Genomic DNA, 17,528 nt, shown 5'->3' with positions numbered 1-17,528 from the left:
AATATTATTTTAGTTCTATTCATTATGACCTCAAAACTCATATATACAATATTACTTTGGTGTTATTCATCTTGACCTCAAAACTCATATATACAATATTACTTGAGTTCTATTCATCATGACCTCAAAACTCATATATACAATATTACTTTGGTCCTATTCATCATGACCTCAAAACTCATATATACAATATTCCTTTGGTCCTATTCATCATGACCTCAAAACTCATATATACAATATTGCTTTGGTCGTATTCATCATGACCTCAAAACTCATATATACAATATTCCTTTGGTTCTATTCATCATGACCTCAAAACTCATATATACAACATTACTTTAGTCCTATTCATCATGACCTCAAAACTCACATATACAATATTACTTTGGTCCTATTCATCATGACCTCAAAACTCGTATATACAATATTACTTGAGTTCTATTCATCATGACCTCAAAACTCATATATACAATATTCCTTTGGTACTATTCATCATGACCTCAAAACTCATATATACAATATTACTTTGGTTCTATTCATCATGACCTCAAAACTCATATATACAACATTACTTTAGTCCTATTCATCATGACCTCAAAACTCATATATACAATATTATTTTAGTCCTATTTATCATGACCTCAAAACTCATATAAACAATATTCCTTTAGTTCTATTCATCATGACCTCAAAATTCATATATACAATATTACTTTGGTCTTATTCATCATGACCTCAAAACTCATATATACAATATTCCTTTGGTTCTATTCATCATGACCTCAAAACTCATATATACAATATTGCTTTAGTCCTAATCATTAGGACCTCAAAACCCATATAAAAAATTCCTTTAGTCCTATTCATCATGACCTCAACACTCATATATACAATATTATTTTAGTCCTATTCATCATGACCTCAACATTCATATATACAGCATTACTTTGGTTCTATTCATCATGACCTCAAAACTCATATATACAATATTACTTGAGTTCTATTCATCATGACCTCAAAACTCATATATACAATATTACTTTGGTCTTATTCAACATGATCTTAGAACTCATATATATAATATTACTTTAGTCCTATTCATTATGACCTCAAAAGTCATATATACAATATTCCTTTAGTCTTAATCATTAGGACCTAAAAACCCATATATAAAAAATTCCTTTAGTCCTATTCATCATGACCTCAACACTCATATATACAATATCATTTTAGCCCTATTCATCATGACCTCAAAACTCATATAAACAATATTATTTTGGTCCAATTCATCATGACCTCAAAACTCAAATATACAACATTATTTTAGTTCTATTCATCATGACCTCAAAACTCATATATACAAAATTACTTGAGTTCTATTCATCATGACCTCAAAACTCATATATACAATATTACTTGCGTTCTATTCATCATGTCCTCAAAACTCATATATATACAATATTACTTTAGTCCTATTCATCATGACCTCAAAAGTCATATATACAATATTCCTTTAGTCCTAATCATTAGGACCTCAAAACCCATATATAAAAAATTCCTTTAGTCCTATTCATCATGACCTCAACACTCATATATACAATATTATTTTAGTCCTATTCATCAGGACCTCAAAAGTCATATATACAATATTATTTTGGTCCTGTTCATCATGACCTCAAAACTCATATATACAATATTCCTTTGGTTCTATTCATCATGACCTCAAAACTCATATATACAATATTACTTTAGTACAATTCATCATGACCTCAAAACTCATATATACAATATTCCTTTAGTCCTAACCATCATGATCTCAAAACTCATATATAAAATATTATTTTGGTCCTATTCATCATGACCTCAAAACTCATATATACAATATTACTTTAGTCCTATTCATCATGACCTCAAAACTCATATATACAATATTATTTTAGTCCTATTCATCATGACCTCAAAACTCATATATACAATATTCCTTTAGTTCTATTCATCATGACCTCAAAACTCATATATACAATATTACTTTGGTCCTATTCATCATGACCTCAACACTCATATATACAATATTATTTTAGTTCTATTCATTATGACCTCAAAACTCATATATACAATATTACTTTGGTGTTATTCATCATGACCTCAAAACTCATATATACAATATTACTTGAGTTCTATTCATCATGACCTCAAAACTCATATATACAATATTACTTTGGTCCTATTCATCATGACCTCAAAACTCATATATACAATATTCCTTTGGTCCTATTCATCATGACCTCAAAACTCATATATACAATATTGCTTTGGTCGTATTCATCATGACCTCAAAACTCATATATACAATATTCCTTTGGTTCTATTCATCATGACCTCAAAACTCATATATACAACATTACTTTAGTCCTATTCATCATGACCTCAAAACTCACATATACAATATTACTTTGGTCCTATTCATCATGACCTCAAAACTCGTATATACAATATTACTTGAGTTCTATTCATCAGGACCTCAAAACTCATATATACAATATTCCTTTGGTACTATTCATCATGACCTCAAAACTCATATATACAATATTACTTTGGTTCTATTCATCATGACCTCAAAACTCATATATACAACATTACTTTAGTCCTATTCATCATGACCTCAAAACTCATATATACAATATTATTTTAGTCCTATTCATCATGACCTCAAAACTCATATAAACAATATTCCTTTAGTTCTATTCATCATGACCTTAAAATTCATATATACAATATTACTTTGGTCTTATTCATCATGACCTCAAAACTCATATATACAATATTCCTTTGGTTCTATTCATCATGACCTCAAAACTCATATATACAATATTGCTTTAGTCCTAATCATTAGGACCTCAAAACCCATATAAAAAATTCCTTTAGTCCTATTCATCATGACCTCAACACTCATATATACAATATTATTTTAGTCCTATTCATCATGACCTCAACATTCATATATACAGCATTACTTTGGTTCTATTCATCATGACCTCAAAACTCATATATACAATATTACTTTGGTCCTATCATCATGACCTCAAAACTCATATATACAACATTACTTTAGTCCAATTCATCATGACCTCAACACTCATATATACAATATTACTTTAGTCCAATTCATCATGACCTCAAAACTCATATATAATAAATTACTTTGGTCCTATTCATCATGACCTCAAAACTCATATATACAATACTACTTGAGTTCTATTCATCATGACCTCAAAACTCATATATACAATATGACTTTAGTCCTATTTATCATGACCTCAAAACACATATATACAATATTACTTTAGTCCAATTCATCATGACCTCAAAACTCATATATACAACATTACTTTGGTCCTATTCATCATGACCTCAAAACTCATATATACAATACTACTTGAGTTCTATTCATCATGACCTCAAAACTCATATATACAATATGACTTTAGTCCTATTTATCATGACCTCAAAACACATATATACAATATTACTTTGGTCCTATTCATCATGACCTCAAAACTCATATATACAATATTACTTGAGTTCTATTCATCATGACCTCAAAACTCATATATACAATATGACTTTAGTCCTATTTATCATGACCTCAAAACTCATATATACAATATTACTTTGGTCCTATTCATCATGATCTCAAAACTCATATATACAATATTCCTTTAGTCCAATTCATCATGACCTCAAAACTCATATATACAATATTACTTGCGTTCTATTCATCATGTCTTCAAAACTCATATATACAATATTACTTTGGTCCTATTCATCATGACCTCAAAACTCATATATACAATATTCCTTTAGTTCTATTCATCATGACCTCAAAACTCATATATATATAATATTACTTTAGTCCTATTCATCATGACCTCAAAAGTCATATATACAATATTCCTTTAGTCTTAATCATTAGGACCTCAAAACCCATATATAAAAAATTCCTTTAGTCCTAATCATTAGGACCTCAAAACCCATATAAAAAAAATCTTTTAGTCCTATTCATCATGACCTCAACACTCATATATACAATATTATTTTGGTCCAATTCATCATGACCTCAAAACTCATATATACAATATTACTTTAGTCCTATTCATCATGACCTCAAAAGTCATATATACAATATTCCTTTAGTCCTAATCATTAGGACCCCAAAACCCATATAAAAAAATTCCTTTAGTCCTATTCATCATGACCTCAACACTCATATATACAATATTATTTTAGTCCTATTCATCATGACCTCAAAACTCATATATACAATATTACTTTGGTCCTATTCAGCATGACCTCAACACTCATATATACAATATTATTTTAGTCCTATTCATCATGACCTCAAAACTCATATATACAATATTCCTTTAGTCCAATTCATCATGACCTCAAAACTCATATATACAATATTCCTTTAGTCCAATTCATCATGACCTCAACACTCATATATACAATATTATTTGAGTTCTGTTCATCATGTCCTCAAAACTCATATATACAATATTACTTTGGTCCTATTCATCATGACCTCAACACTCATATATACAATATTATTTTGGTCCAATTCATCATGAACTCAAAACTCATATATACAATATTAATTTAGTCCTATTTATCATGACCTCAAAAGTCATATATACAATATTCCTTAAGTCCTAATCATTAGGACCTCAAAACCCATATATAAAAAATTCCTTTAGTCCTATTCATCATGACCTCAAAACTCATATATACAACATTACTTTAGTCCTATTCATCATGACCTCAACACTCATATATACAATATTATTTTAGTCCTATTCATCATGACCTCAAAACTCATATATACAATATTCCTTTAGTCCAATTCATCATGACCTCAAAACTTATATATACAACATTACTTTAGTCCTATTCATCATGATCTCAAAACTCATATATACAATATTACTTGAGTTCTATTCATCATGACCTCAAAACTCATATATACAATATTACTTTAGTCCTATTCATCATGACCTCAAAACTCATATATACAATATTACTTTGGTCCTATTCATCATGACCTCAAAACTCATATATACAATATTACTTGAGTTCTATTCATGATGACCTCAAAACTCATATATACAATATTACTTTGGTCCTATTCATCATAATCTCAAAACTCATATATACAATATTACTTTAGTCCTATTCATCATGACCTCAAAACTCATATATACAATATTCCTTTAGTTCTATTCATCATGTCCTCAAAACACATATATACAACATTACTTTAGTCCTATTCATCATGACCTCAAAACACATATATACAATATACTTTGGTCCTATTCATCATGACTTCAAAACTCATATATACAATATTACTTGAGTTCTATTCATCATGACCTCAAAACTCATATATACAATATTACTTTGGTCCTATTCATCATGATCTCAAAACTCATATATACAATATTACTTTGGTCCTATTCATCATAACCTCAAACTCATATCTGCGGCGGATCCATCCATTTAAAAAAGGGGGGTTTCCCAACCCAGGATAAAGAGGGTTCTAGCTATATGTCCCCATTCAAATGCATTGATCGGCCAAAAAAGGGGGGTTCCGACTTCCGGACTAACCCCCCACCCCACCCCTGGATCCGCCATTGCATATATGCAATATTACTAAGTTGCTGTTCCTCGATATCTGTTTTACAGAATTTGTTAGGCATTGGCAAGTTCCAGATCAATTATTCTGCTTCAAATTTGACCTCTTTATATTGTTCTAGATCCAGAGTTCTTCATTACTTGGTGAATTTGATTCCTTATAGCTAAAAGATCTTTCCTTACAATCTGGGGCGGCACGTTGTCTAAACGTGTATCTGCAATTCCCTTGAAATTTAAGCTTTGACAATCGTGACCACTGTAGACAACGACGACATCGGTATTTCGATGAGGCTTGAGTTCTCCTTTCCAATAATATAAAACAAAGCCGTGTGTTTTTCCATTAACCTAAATCGATCAAATTAGTTAACTGGCAACCTACTATAATATTAGCAAACTTTTTATGAAGATTTCCAGCTCTGAATGAGAAAAAGAAAATATAATTTTAATGCTTACATATTCGCCAAGCTGTTTTGTCAGCCTCATCTTTAGAACATCTCACTTCGTTAGACCAAAGCTGTCCCATCTTAATTAAACGTATTTTTTCCTGAAAGAGTCACATAACATACTTAACAAAACCAGCAATAATTTTGTTTAAGTATTTTATAGTAAAGAATAGAAACATATATTTGGGACACATCTCCATTTAACTATTAACGGGCCAAGGGGTGATAACTGATGACCCGTGGTCGAAATACAGATTTTTCATACTAAAATTAAGTAAGTAAAGCAAAACGTATCTTCGATAAAATAAGTGCCGAGCTGAACCATATGAATTACAAGATATAAGATGAGGTATGATTGCATAGAAAAATCTCGGGTTGTTTTTATGAATGTTTTACACCGGTTGTCATTGAACAGTTTGCTCTTACTGTGACTGACGTAATAAAATTAGCATTGCAACATAGGAAAAGTTAAGGAAAATGCACGAATTTGAAGACGTCTACATAAAACAACTATCCAACAGAGTGCAAATGAAGCGGATAAAAGCAAATATAGGTCTATATATTTGTTTAGGGGCCAGCTGAAGGACGCCTCCGGGTGCGGGAATTTCTCGCTACATTGAAGACCTGTTGGTGACCCTCTGCTGTTGTTGTTTTTTATTTGGTCGGGTTGTTGTCTCTTTGACACATTCCCCATTTCCATTCTCAATTTTACTCCTTACGGCCTTTAAATATGAGCAATCCCACATCGTATAGTCAGCTATAAAATACACGTGTTAACAAATTGCGAATTAATTCAAACGAAAAAATATACAATCTGACAAAACATTAAAGGAAAAACAATTATGAACAACAGCTAATTATTCAGTGTCCACAAACAGCAAATAAAGGACACATTAATTAGGAATTCCCAATGTTCTGACAGATAGGACACATGTCCATGGTAACACCGATGACGCGGGTCAATAGAACAGTGATTTTTCTTAAGATAAAGTTGAAAAAATTAACAGTTTATTACGCCGGAAACCATACTTATAAACAGGTATTTCTAAACCACAATCGTATGTTCTTAAAAGAAACTATATGTAAAAATATACATGCTCATACATAATGTTTCAGTTTCATTTTTTATCGAGACATTTGTATTGGAACTTGTTACACTGACATTTAAAAAGAAATATGTTAATCTTAACTGCACATTTATAAAATAATATCAATAATACTACAAATAGTAATTATGTAAAGACAAAATATAAAGCACTTCTTAGTTACCATTTAGACGTGTTCCATTCAGTCCTAAGCATAATACAATTTTCCCAAATATATGTTTTTTTCTTCGACTAAGTTTTCGAGCACGCTGATCTTCTTATTGGCTTGAGGTGGTCAGAACAATTTAAAATTATGTTCACGTTATATGATAAGATATGACTTTAGGAAATTAATACTAGATTGTTCACCCCTGTAATAGTATTAAATTATTTTTTTTAATAATATATTATTAGTCTTCCAAACTCCGTAAAACTTAAATAGAACAGTAAGTACTTCCTTTAGAACATCAAGAATACATGATTTTTTATACTGTGCCACTGTAAAGGATCCAGATATGTTTAAGATTTTGATTTTGCCATTTGCATATATTCCGTTTAGAATTTTCCACGAAATTCAGTATTTTTGTTTCTTTTATTATTTTACACTCTTTAGTTAGAACATTTTCAACAGGTTAGTTAAAGTTTAGACTCTGATAGTTTTCAAAAAAGATAATCCCATTCTGAATTGAGCAGGCAATTGATTTATTAAAGCAAATTATTTTTCGCAATTGTATAAAATGATAGGTTTGATTTTGTGATCAAATACGTGAATGTTTCTTTTAACTGAAGGATGGAAAAACATTGACAACTTAAAATATTCTTTTAAAGCCCTTATTTTTATCCTGTGCCACTGAAAAGGATCCAGAAGTACAATAATATATACTGATATTTATCGTATTAATATATTAGTACTAGTAGTTAATTCACCAGAAAAATTGGCTATTGAAAAAAATGGACTTCAAACGAATGAAACAAGGTAAGAGGAGTGATTTTTAATAGGTTGTTTGTTACATTTTTTTTACGTTAAAAACAACATGGAGTAATTGTTCATGAAACCATTGAAAAAAATCATCACAAAAATTGATCAATCCAGTCTAGATTTGTTCATATTCTTTGTAACAAAGACTACAAACCGGTAAAAGTCTGAAATGGCGTATATCTGTACGCGACTGTACTGATTTAGACCAGTCTGAATCGGTCTGCATTTTACGTAACCATACTCAACTGTACTGATTTGTACTAGACCCTTATATTTGCCAAAAGTCTGAACTAGTACCCAACCAGTCTGTAACAGTCTTAACCCATTCTTGACCTGTACTCGACCAATACTAGACCAGTTCTCGACCTATATTTTTTTCGGTCTGAACCATACTCAACCAAAGGTCTGAACGATATTTTGACCTAATTACCTCTATTTTTTTATTCTAACTGTTAGAATAACTTTTTTTAAACTGACATGACAACTGTCACAAGAGAATAATGATATAAATAAACCAATTTTTACATCCTTACATGATTTTCAGATTTATCCAATCGAGATAGTTAAATTATCTAATTTCAAAATGTTAGAGTTCTGTTAGAAAAACAAGATTTTCTTTTACCTGAAAACCACGCCTATAATTAGGGTAATGAAACCTTATTAAGGTGCTTCTTCTTTGGCCTATGTTTTTTTTAAAACAAAACTTAATTTTCCTAAATTCCTTAATAAAATCTATATAGGTTTCATGTTTACATACAATAGGTATATAACTATCTTTTTAATGAGGTAACAGCAACTTACACAATTACTGAAATTGTTTGACCTCATATCAGAAATATATATCTATTCTTATTACAGTTTGAGATATACATAAATATAATATAAATCAAAAAGAGATAAAACAATATAAAAGAAATTAGTTATATTGTTCTTCCGATTGGTGGTAAACTATAAAGTAATGCCGTCTGCAAATTCATTAAAATAAATCACACCTGGTCAGAAAGCAATGAATTTTAAATAACATCAATTTGAAATTACAACATCCTGTAAATCTTAAATCACAAGACATTTTGAATTGACTAGAAAAGTAATACACGAGTTTAAGAAAAATATGGATTTCTTTTTACCTGTAAAATACACATAAACTGAGGTAATTAAACATTATCAAAGTGCTTCTTGTATGCCATGTCTTTAATTTTGACAAAACTTTTCTAAATTTATCAACACAAATTTTGACTGCAACTTTGGAACATATTTCCTTCATTCAAAAGTTATCAAGGATTAATATGGAACTTCTATTATCATGGTAATATAAATTCTTGGATTTACAAAACCAAATGTGGTTCTATATTTATAAAACATTTTATTCGATGAAATATAATGAAACAAGAAAGTAGTATTTCATGCAGAACAGAACATTTTGTCGTTTCCTTTGCTAATTACAACGAACAAAACATTTCTAAATAGCAATACACTGATATAAGCAAACTGAAAGAATGTTTCATCCTTTCCTAATATCAGAAAGGAAGGCAAAAGGTTTTTGAAACAAAAATCTGCATGATTAAAAACATTCTGGATTCCGTTTTTTATGTATTTAACTTAAGTGGGCAACGGTCTACCTTTTGATTTCATTTAAACATTTATTTCAAGATTAACGCCGTTTATTTGCACTGCCGATATATCTGTTATATTTTCCACTGGACATATAACAACAGTGAATGAATTCGATTATATTACGCGAACTCATGCTACTCAGATATCGTGACACCAAATCGTAACACTGTAACCGATGCACTAGACCACACGACCACCTGGGCTTCATAAAAATGAAGCTTTCGGTGGCCGGGTGTTATATATATATATATAGAGTGAAGCCCAGATGGTCGTGTGGTCTAGCGGGACGGCTAAAGTGCAGGCGATTTGGTGTCACGATATCTCAGTAGCATGGGTTCGAATCCCGGCGAGGGAAAAACAAAAAAATTGTGAAAGCAAATTTACAGATCTAACATTGTTGGGTTGATGTATAGACGAGTTGTATATATACAATATATATATACTGCCAATGGCAGTCAGCAGGGTTAAAAAAACATCAGTTGTTCGACCTGTTAGTCACATGCGTTTTGTTTAAATATACTTCTTCACTTTTTTGGTCTCTTGGAAAATGTTGTTTTTGCTGTATTTAGACCCTTCTACAACGAAATTTGTTTTACATGTACACGTATAAAAAATTGCGGTTTTTATCCAACGCAAACATAGGTTTGATCGTAGTTTTCAATTTAGACTCGTATATATATACATATATATATATATACGATTTTTGCTGTGGAAAATTAAAATATTCTAAGGAAATGATATCTTAAACATTTGTTAAACAGTAAAATTTAAATCTAATCTTTATGTGAACTATATTTTCTCTTTCTTTCATTAATGAATACAGTAAATGTGTTCAATATTACAATATGATTCACTGACTCACACACAGTTAAAACATTTGATATTTTGTAGCTGCACAGAGGAATGAGACTCAATAGGAAATATTCGTTTTTACCCACTTGGATACTATCTGTGACAGAAATTCAGCCAAGATTTGCATCGGAAAACAAATTGTGGATTATATTGTTGAATTTTAGTGATTACAACACTTTATTTTACACAATGGAATTACGTCTCGCAAATAAAAGCTGTTTGTTAATACAAGTAATGGGATATTTAATGTTCATTGCATTACTACGATCCCAATTTAAAAAAAAATCAAGTATTAATGTATTTATTAACTATCGATAGCACATGGGTTTGTTGTTATATTGGGAACATGTGTTTATGTTTACAATAGTATTTAAATTATTTTAGCATAACAATAAGTCACCTTAACAAAGTTAAGAGTTTAAAGTTCTTTGTATGATAGCACGGACTGGTAAATACATTTTCATAGCTTGACCATTCGAAGCTCAGTCTTAGTGTAGTGAAGTTTCCCCCCACCCCCTCCCCTTGTGTACATCTTTTGTATAAGCTTATAATATTGTACATGCATTATGCTTTTTCTGCAGATGTTAAAAATAACATTATGAAATTATGGTTTTGTGATATGAAAGATTCTATTTCATTATTTCTCATTGTAGATATGTTTGTAAGACATGTATGCTGCAGCGGTCTTAGTGTGCTGGCAAAGTGATTTGAGGACAGTTGAATTATTTGATAATAAAACTTTGCTGCACTCGTCTGGCGAACTGTTTCCTATAGATATGTGTTTGAGTTTTTGTTCATAAATACTTTATTTACGTTTGAGGGCACGAATAAGAAATAAGTCGTTTTAGTTTTATCTTCATTCAACAATGTTCAATTTCGCGTTACATCCTTTTGAATTATGCCTATGGGTGAACACTTTTTAAGAAGTGTCCATGGAAATATTAAAAGGACAAAACGTCCGGATAAATGAAGAGTAACAATAAAAAATAACTCCATTTCTGAAAAATAATGGAGAGTTTGAACAAAAAAATTAAGTCACAGGTGTATCTTACAATAGATATATACAAAAAGCCAAATAGGTCTAGGGTGGTTAAGACTTCATCGAGTATGGTACAGACTAGGTCGAGTATGGTTCAGACTAGGTCGAGCATGGTCTAGACTATGTCGAATATGGTTCAGACACGTATAAAATGGTTAATCACTGGTCAAGTATATTATGATCAGACTGTTAAGTATGGTTCAGACTACAGTCGAGTAATATCAAATAAATTTCAGACCAATTCAGACTGGTCGAGTAAAAATCCGTACAGTCGACTACAGATATAGGCCATTTCAGATTTTTACTGGTTTGTAGTAAAAGGTACAATCTTTTCAATTATTAACATACCTGAGAAAAATATATTTCATCTAGGAGACAGAAACTTTTGATTTTAACTATAAAATGACTTAGAATCCTATACTGTAGAATAATAAATACATACCTATTAGAATCCTATACTGTAGAATAATAAATACATACCTATTCGTCAAAGGATAAATAACTGCTTGAATGATAACAGTACGATGTATATGTATATATATATGGAAATATCATTTCTATTAATAGATTATCAGTTATGTCCGTGTGATCAGTTACTAAAGGCGGAAATACATGCATTCGATATATGCGGTGGGTTGGTTCGTTCTTCGTTATTCGATAAATGACACTTAATATTCAACCAGCTGGAACAATATTTAAAATTTCTTAGCAAAAAATTATAAAACAGTAGATATTCAAAAGAATTCTTGAAATGATAATCATGTTGTAAAATGTAGTGATATATCAGGGAAACCCCCGATATAAATAATTTTCTATCGTAAATTATGATTGTCCAATACTATCAAAAAGATGGCTCTAAATGTTTTCATTTTTGATACACGAATATTCTAGGGCCTCAAAGTGACACGTTACGTTAAAAAAAATCTATATGTAGCTTACTATATATGATTTCTGAACTAATCCTGTCAAAGTCCTAATAACCTTCAAATTACTATAATACATTAGTTATAGAATGATATAAACTTGCACAGTAGTAGTTGAAAAGTTGGAAAGGTGACTTCTGACTAAAAATACAGAAAAAAACCCTTCTACAGTCTTCTTGTTTAAATGTTTTTCAGAGTCCCGTTTCATTTTCTTTTGATTAACAATACTTTTTTCCCCAAAAGGGAAAAGGGTGGGGTGGTATTGGCTCCGACTGCTCACCCCCATGTGTATTTTCAAACAGGTCATATATCAACCATAAAATCGTCTCAATAATCTATCTTCTTTTATTGGATAAAAACCAGTTTCAACCCACCATTTTGGCTTAAAATATCCTGTACCAAGTCAGGAATATGGCAGTTGTCATCAAAAAGTTCGTTTATATGTATAATGACGTTTGTTTTTGTTGCACTTCAGTGTTTCTGTTGGTCCGTTGTTTTTTGTTATTCATGTTATAGTTGATGTGTTTCCTTCGGTTTTATTTTGTAACTCAGATATGTTTATTTTTTTCAATCGATTTATAACTATTGAGGCCTATCATGGGGGTGTCCAAGTAATTAACTATTTTTTAAAACAAGATTATCAAATAATAAATAATACAGTCATAGATTATATAATAATCAAACAATCATGAAATATTTGGTCTGATTATCAAATAATCACTATAAAAAGTAATCACATCATCAAAAACCCCCATGAAGAGGTTCACCTTTTGAACAACGGTATCCTAATATGTCTTTACTATGTGTTGATCGTGGCATGAGTGTACATGTTTGCCTTATCCAAATTACTCAGGTCTATCAGATGACAAAATCGGATGTTCATCTTCATTACGTAGATTAGATTTCTGAAAATAACATAAACAAATAATTCTATATTTCTTAATTAGAACATTTTCGAGCGGATGTTCAGTATTCGCCTGAAAACATGACTTTTCCTTTCAAACGAGAATTGTTAATTTAAGATATTTGTCTATTTTATGTATTGTGATTGTCACATGTTTTGACTGTCAATGAATGTTGTGAATGTACACTTTATTCTCATGCTCGACACTTTACTTTATGACAAAAGAAAATAGAGAAGATATCAAGGTTAGGTTTAAAAAAAACATAAGACGAAAAAGAAAGAACACCATTAATTACAGAAAAAAAAACAATCCACAAAATACTAGATAGGAACCTAAATTTTATAAAAAAACGAACACCCTTTAAGCCTGTGTGTTTAATCAATTAGTACACAAGGGTAGTAGTACTCACCGAGTTTCTCGATCCAATTTTCCACGTCAATAACTGGCAATAAGTTGTAAACCTAAGAGGGTATGCAAGTTTCTTCATCAAATTGAATACACACATGGTCGTTTATGCCTTTCGTCAAACTACGGAAATAGACTCCAATTTTATCGTAATACCGCTGATTCAGAGGCATCCTTCTTAACAGCAATCTTTTTTTAGGGTGCCACATGTTGAGCATGATCTGCTTACCCTCCCGGAGCACCTGTGATTATCCCTATTTTTTTGGTGGGGTTCGTGTTGCATAGTCTTTATTTTTCTATGTTGTGTTTGTGTACTATTGTTCGTCTCTTTTTCTTTATCTTTTTTTTGTCATGGCGTTGTCAGTTTATTTTCGATTTATGAGTTTGAATATATGGTATCTGGGAAACATAAGCTCTTGAATATTGTATCAACTGGGAGATATATACTCAACATACATGTGCTGCTAAAATATTGCCTCATAAGAAAGCTCACAACAGGACACATTGTATGTCAAAAGTTCCTGTTTTAAAGAAAAAGCTACGCTTCTGGTTTAAATTTAAAAAAAAATGTAAGTGAGTGAGCTCACACTATTATCACATAATAAATAACACGTATTTTTAAATAAATTTTAACGAACAGCACGTTGTAAAAGATCATTCATCCGTAATGAAAAAAAAATCAGCATAAAAAAGAACGAAAGAGTGCTTTAAAATTGAAACTGCTTAATAAACAGAAATATCTTATGAGAAAAATATACAGATGAAAAAAATATGTTGTTCAAATGATTAAACATAGCGTAAAAAATATATAGATAGATGAAAATCATTTTCAATTATAGTTTTTATTTCCTCGTTTGCATTTTCCCAGACAAATGAGACTGTAATAATGCAGGGTCCCCTTAATGTCTTCCCTGCACGACGTTTATTTAAAAAGTAAAATTCAAAAATACTGAACTCAAATGACAAAATCAAAAGCTCAAAAAGGTATATAATAATAGGTGGTAATTAATAAGTTATGTTTAAAATCGAAAAAAGAATAATATTCCACCTATTTTGCAAAATACAGTTTTGGTAATCTGAAATGATACTTTACAGTAATGCTTTAGATTTAACATAGTGGAGAATCAATGTTGACAATCAATAGCACATAAGAGGACTGAAAAAAATCTAGATATGCAATAAATAGTATTCAAAAGCTAAAAGGACAAATTAAACCATACGAACTGCCATAGAGACCAGAAGCGGAATGCTAAAAGCCAAAAAAAAAACCGTCACTTGTTATAGAAACATAAGTATGATACAACTATCTTAAACTGTTTAAGGTAATGACAAATTGTGACAGGTATCTGATAACGACTCAATTTTATCGGTTGCGAAATTTACCAAGGACTAATAGTATGGTTTATGACCTCTAAGTCTTACAAATATTTTACAAATCCTCTTAATAAAAAAATGTCTTACAAAATTAAATGAATGGAAACTTTCATATGAATATGAAGAGGATGTTTGACATAAAAATAATTCAATTACTACCTATATTGTTCAAAATATTGGCTATATGTATGAATCGTTTCTCCAATAACATGGTTACCATTTCAGATTGTCTCTGAATACGGAGCTCATCCGTGGCTTTGATAAATCTTTCATGTAAATTTGAGGAGAACAAGACAAAACAATGGATACACAGAAAAGTCCATATTGTTCTGATTATATATTTTGCAGTAAAACAATAACAGCTTTTGTGGGAAATAATAAATATATATATCTCCCTTCGAGGTGTTTATATATTTTGGTGCAGTATTGAAAAGTTACCAAAAATGTAAAACTAAATGCTAACTTTAACTTTACACAGAATGTTCGCTTTTTAGTGAAAAACATGATTTTAATTAACGTAATCTATGTATTACTTGTAAATAATTAAGGCAGGGATTTTGTACCACAAATTACTTAGAACCTTTACTAAATTTGTCCAAAGATACACATATTTGGTTGGAAAGTTTGACAATACCGGTAGAAAACTTAGTTTAAACGAATTGCACATCCGAAATGTTATGGTGATGTTGTTTACAGAGCCCGAAAATTTAGATACGACCCCTGGTAAACTTATCAATCCTTAAAGTTAACTGAGTATAAAAGGTTACCAATTCAACACTGTAAATAGATCTTTGAATAATGATTTTATTGGTTTAAACAATGATTTTGTTATCAGTAAATTAAACCCATACTAAATAGTTATGAAAGGTACCAGGCTTATAATTTAATACGCCAGACGCACATTTCGTCTACATAAGACTCATCAGTGACGCTCAGATCAAAATAGTTATAAAGCCAAACAAGTACAAAGTCACTTTGTGTGCGTCGATCTGTTCGGCTAACTCGGCTGTGACTTTTTGTGTGCTGGTTTAGGTTGTTTTATGTATTCGTATTTATTCTGTAGTTGGTTAGTCACCACACTTCGGTGTTATCATGTATATCTATTATGTAGTAATTTTTATAAATTTACTGTTCGCAAAAGTATGAATTATTCTAATTAAAAAGGATGTTCTTATCCCAGGCAAAAACCTTATTATTAGCCACAATGTTTTGGAACTTTTGGTCCTCAATGCTCTTCAACTTTGTACCTGTTTTGGCTTTCGAACTGTTTTGATCTGAGCGTCACTGTTTAGTCTTGTGTAGACATAGCGCGCGTCTGACGTATTAAATTATAAACATGGTACCTTTTGATAGCTACTATTTGTGTGTTTCTCTGTCCTATATGTTCTCCCATTTATTTGTAGTCTTGTCATGTAATGTTGTCATTTTAATGTTATATTTAACATTGCCATGAAAGCGGGAGGTTTGGCTAGTCACAAAACCAGGTTCAACCCACCATTTGTTCTACAAAATGTCCTGTACCAAGTCAGGACAATGGCAATTGTTTTCGTATAGTTTGTTTCTGTGTGTGTTGCATTGTCGTTTGTGTGGGTTTTTTTTTTGTTGTTTTTTTTTCACTTCAGTGTTTCTGTTGTTTATGTTGTTTCGTTGTCGAAACGTAATGTATTGTTTTGTTTATTTGCGGAATTCACTGTCCTGAATGTTCTTGCATTTTTACTGTATTCCTGTCATCTAAAGGTGTCATTTTAGTGTTACGTTTAAAATTGCCATAAAAGTGCTAGGTTTGGCTAGCCACAGGTTCAACCCACCATTTTTTTCTTCAAACGTCCTGTACCAAGTCAGAAAAATGTTATATGAGCCAGTCCATGCGAAAAGGTACAAAAACGAAAAATTTACGAAATTCTAAAAAGTGTGCATAATTATTGGTAGTAGATTTGTGATTTATAAAACACATTTACTTTCCCTCATATCATCAAGCTGTGAGCTACACGCACCTGCGAGTGTTGAGATCCCCCCTTTAGTTTTATCAAGATTTTTAGTGAATTATTTCATATATTTCAATCATTTTCAAAGTACAGTTTACATGGCTTGATTTGCCAATTGATAATGTTAACCCCGGGAGCAGTGGGGATAAGGCTCTCGCTTACGATGCGGATATCAATGCAATTAAACCGGGCAACGGTTCGAATCCCGTGCAACTAAGGTTGATTCATATAAT

At 30.8% G+C, this 17,528-nt stretch overlaps 1 protein-coding gene and 1 long non-coding RNA gene across 6 annotated transcripts in view; both read right to left on the bottom strand.

Moving 5' to 3' along the window:
* The window catches only part of LOC143075189 (uncharacterized), a 38,352-nt gene extending 26,125 nt beyond the window's left edge, over positions 1 to 12,227 (bottom strand). For 4 of the 5 annotated variants that reach the window (XR_012978247.1, XR_012978245.1, XR_012978243.1 and 1 more), the window contains exons 1-2: positions 7,404 to 7,538; positions 6,145 to 6,235 (exon numbers count right to left, since the gene is read on the bottom strand). This is a non-coding gene — a long non-coding RNA (uncharacterized LOC143075189). Of the gene's footprint in view, positions 1 to 6,144; positions 6,236 to 7,403; positions 7,539 to 12,183 lie in introns of those variants that run through there. The other variant, XR_012978244.1, reaches the window with a different exon arrangement.
* The window catches only part of LOC143075192 (uncharacterized), an 80,242-nt gene that overhangs the window by 47,264 nt on the left and 15,450 nt on the right, over positions 1 to 17,528 (bottom strand). The window lies entirely within an intron of this gene.

This window comes from Mytilus galloprovincialis, chromosome 5, assembly GCF_965363235.1.
Source record: "Mytilus galloprovincialis chromosome 5, xbMytGall1.hap1.1, whole genome shotgun sequence".
Lineage (NCBI taxonomy): Eukaryota > Metazoa > Mollusca > Bivalvia > Mytilida > Mytilidae > Mytilus > Mytilus galloprovincialis.
Note: the sequence above shows the minus strand (reverse complement) of the source record. Positions and strands in the feature narration are given on the sequence as shown.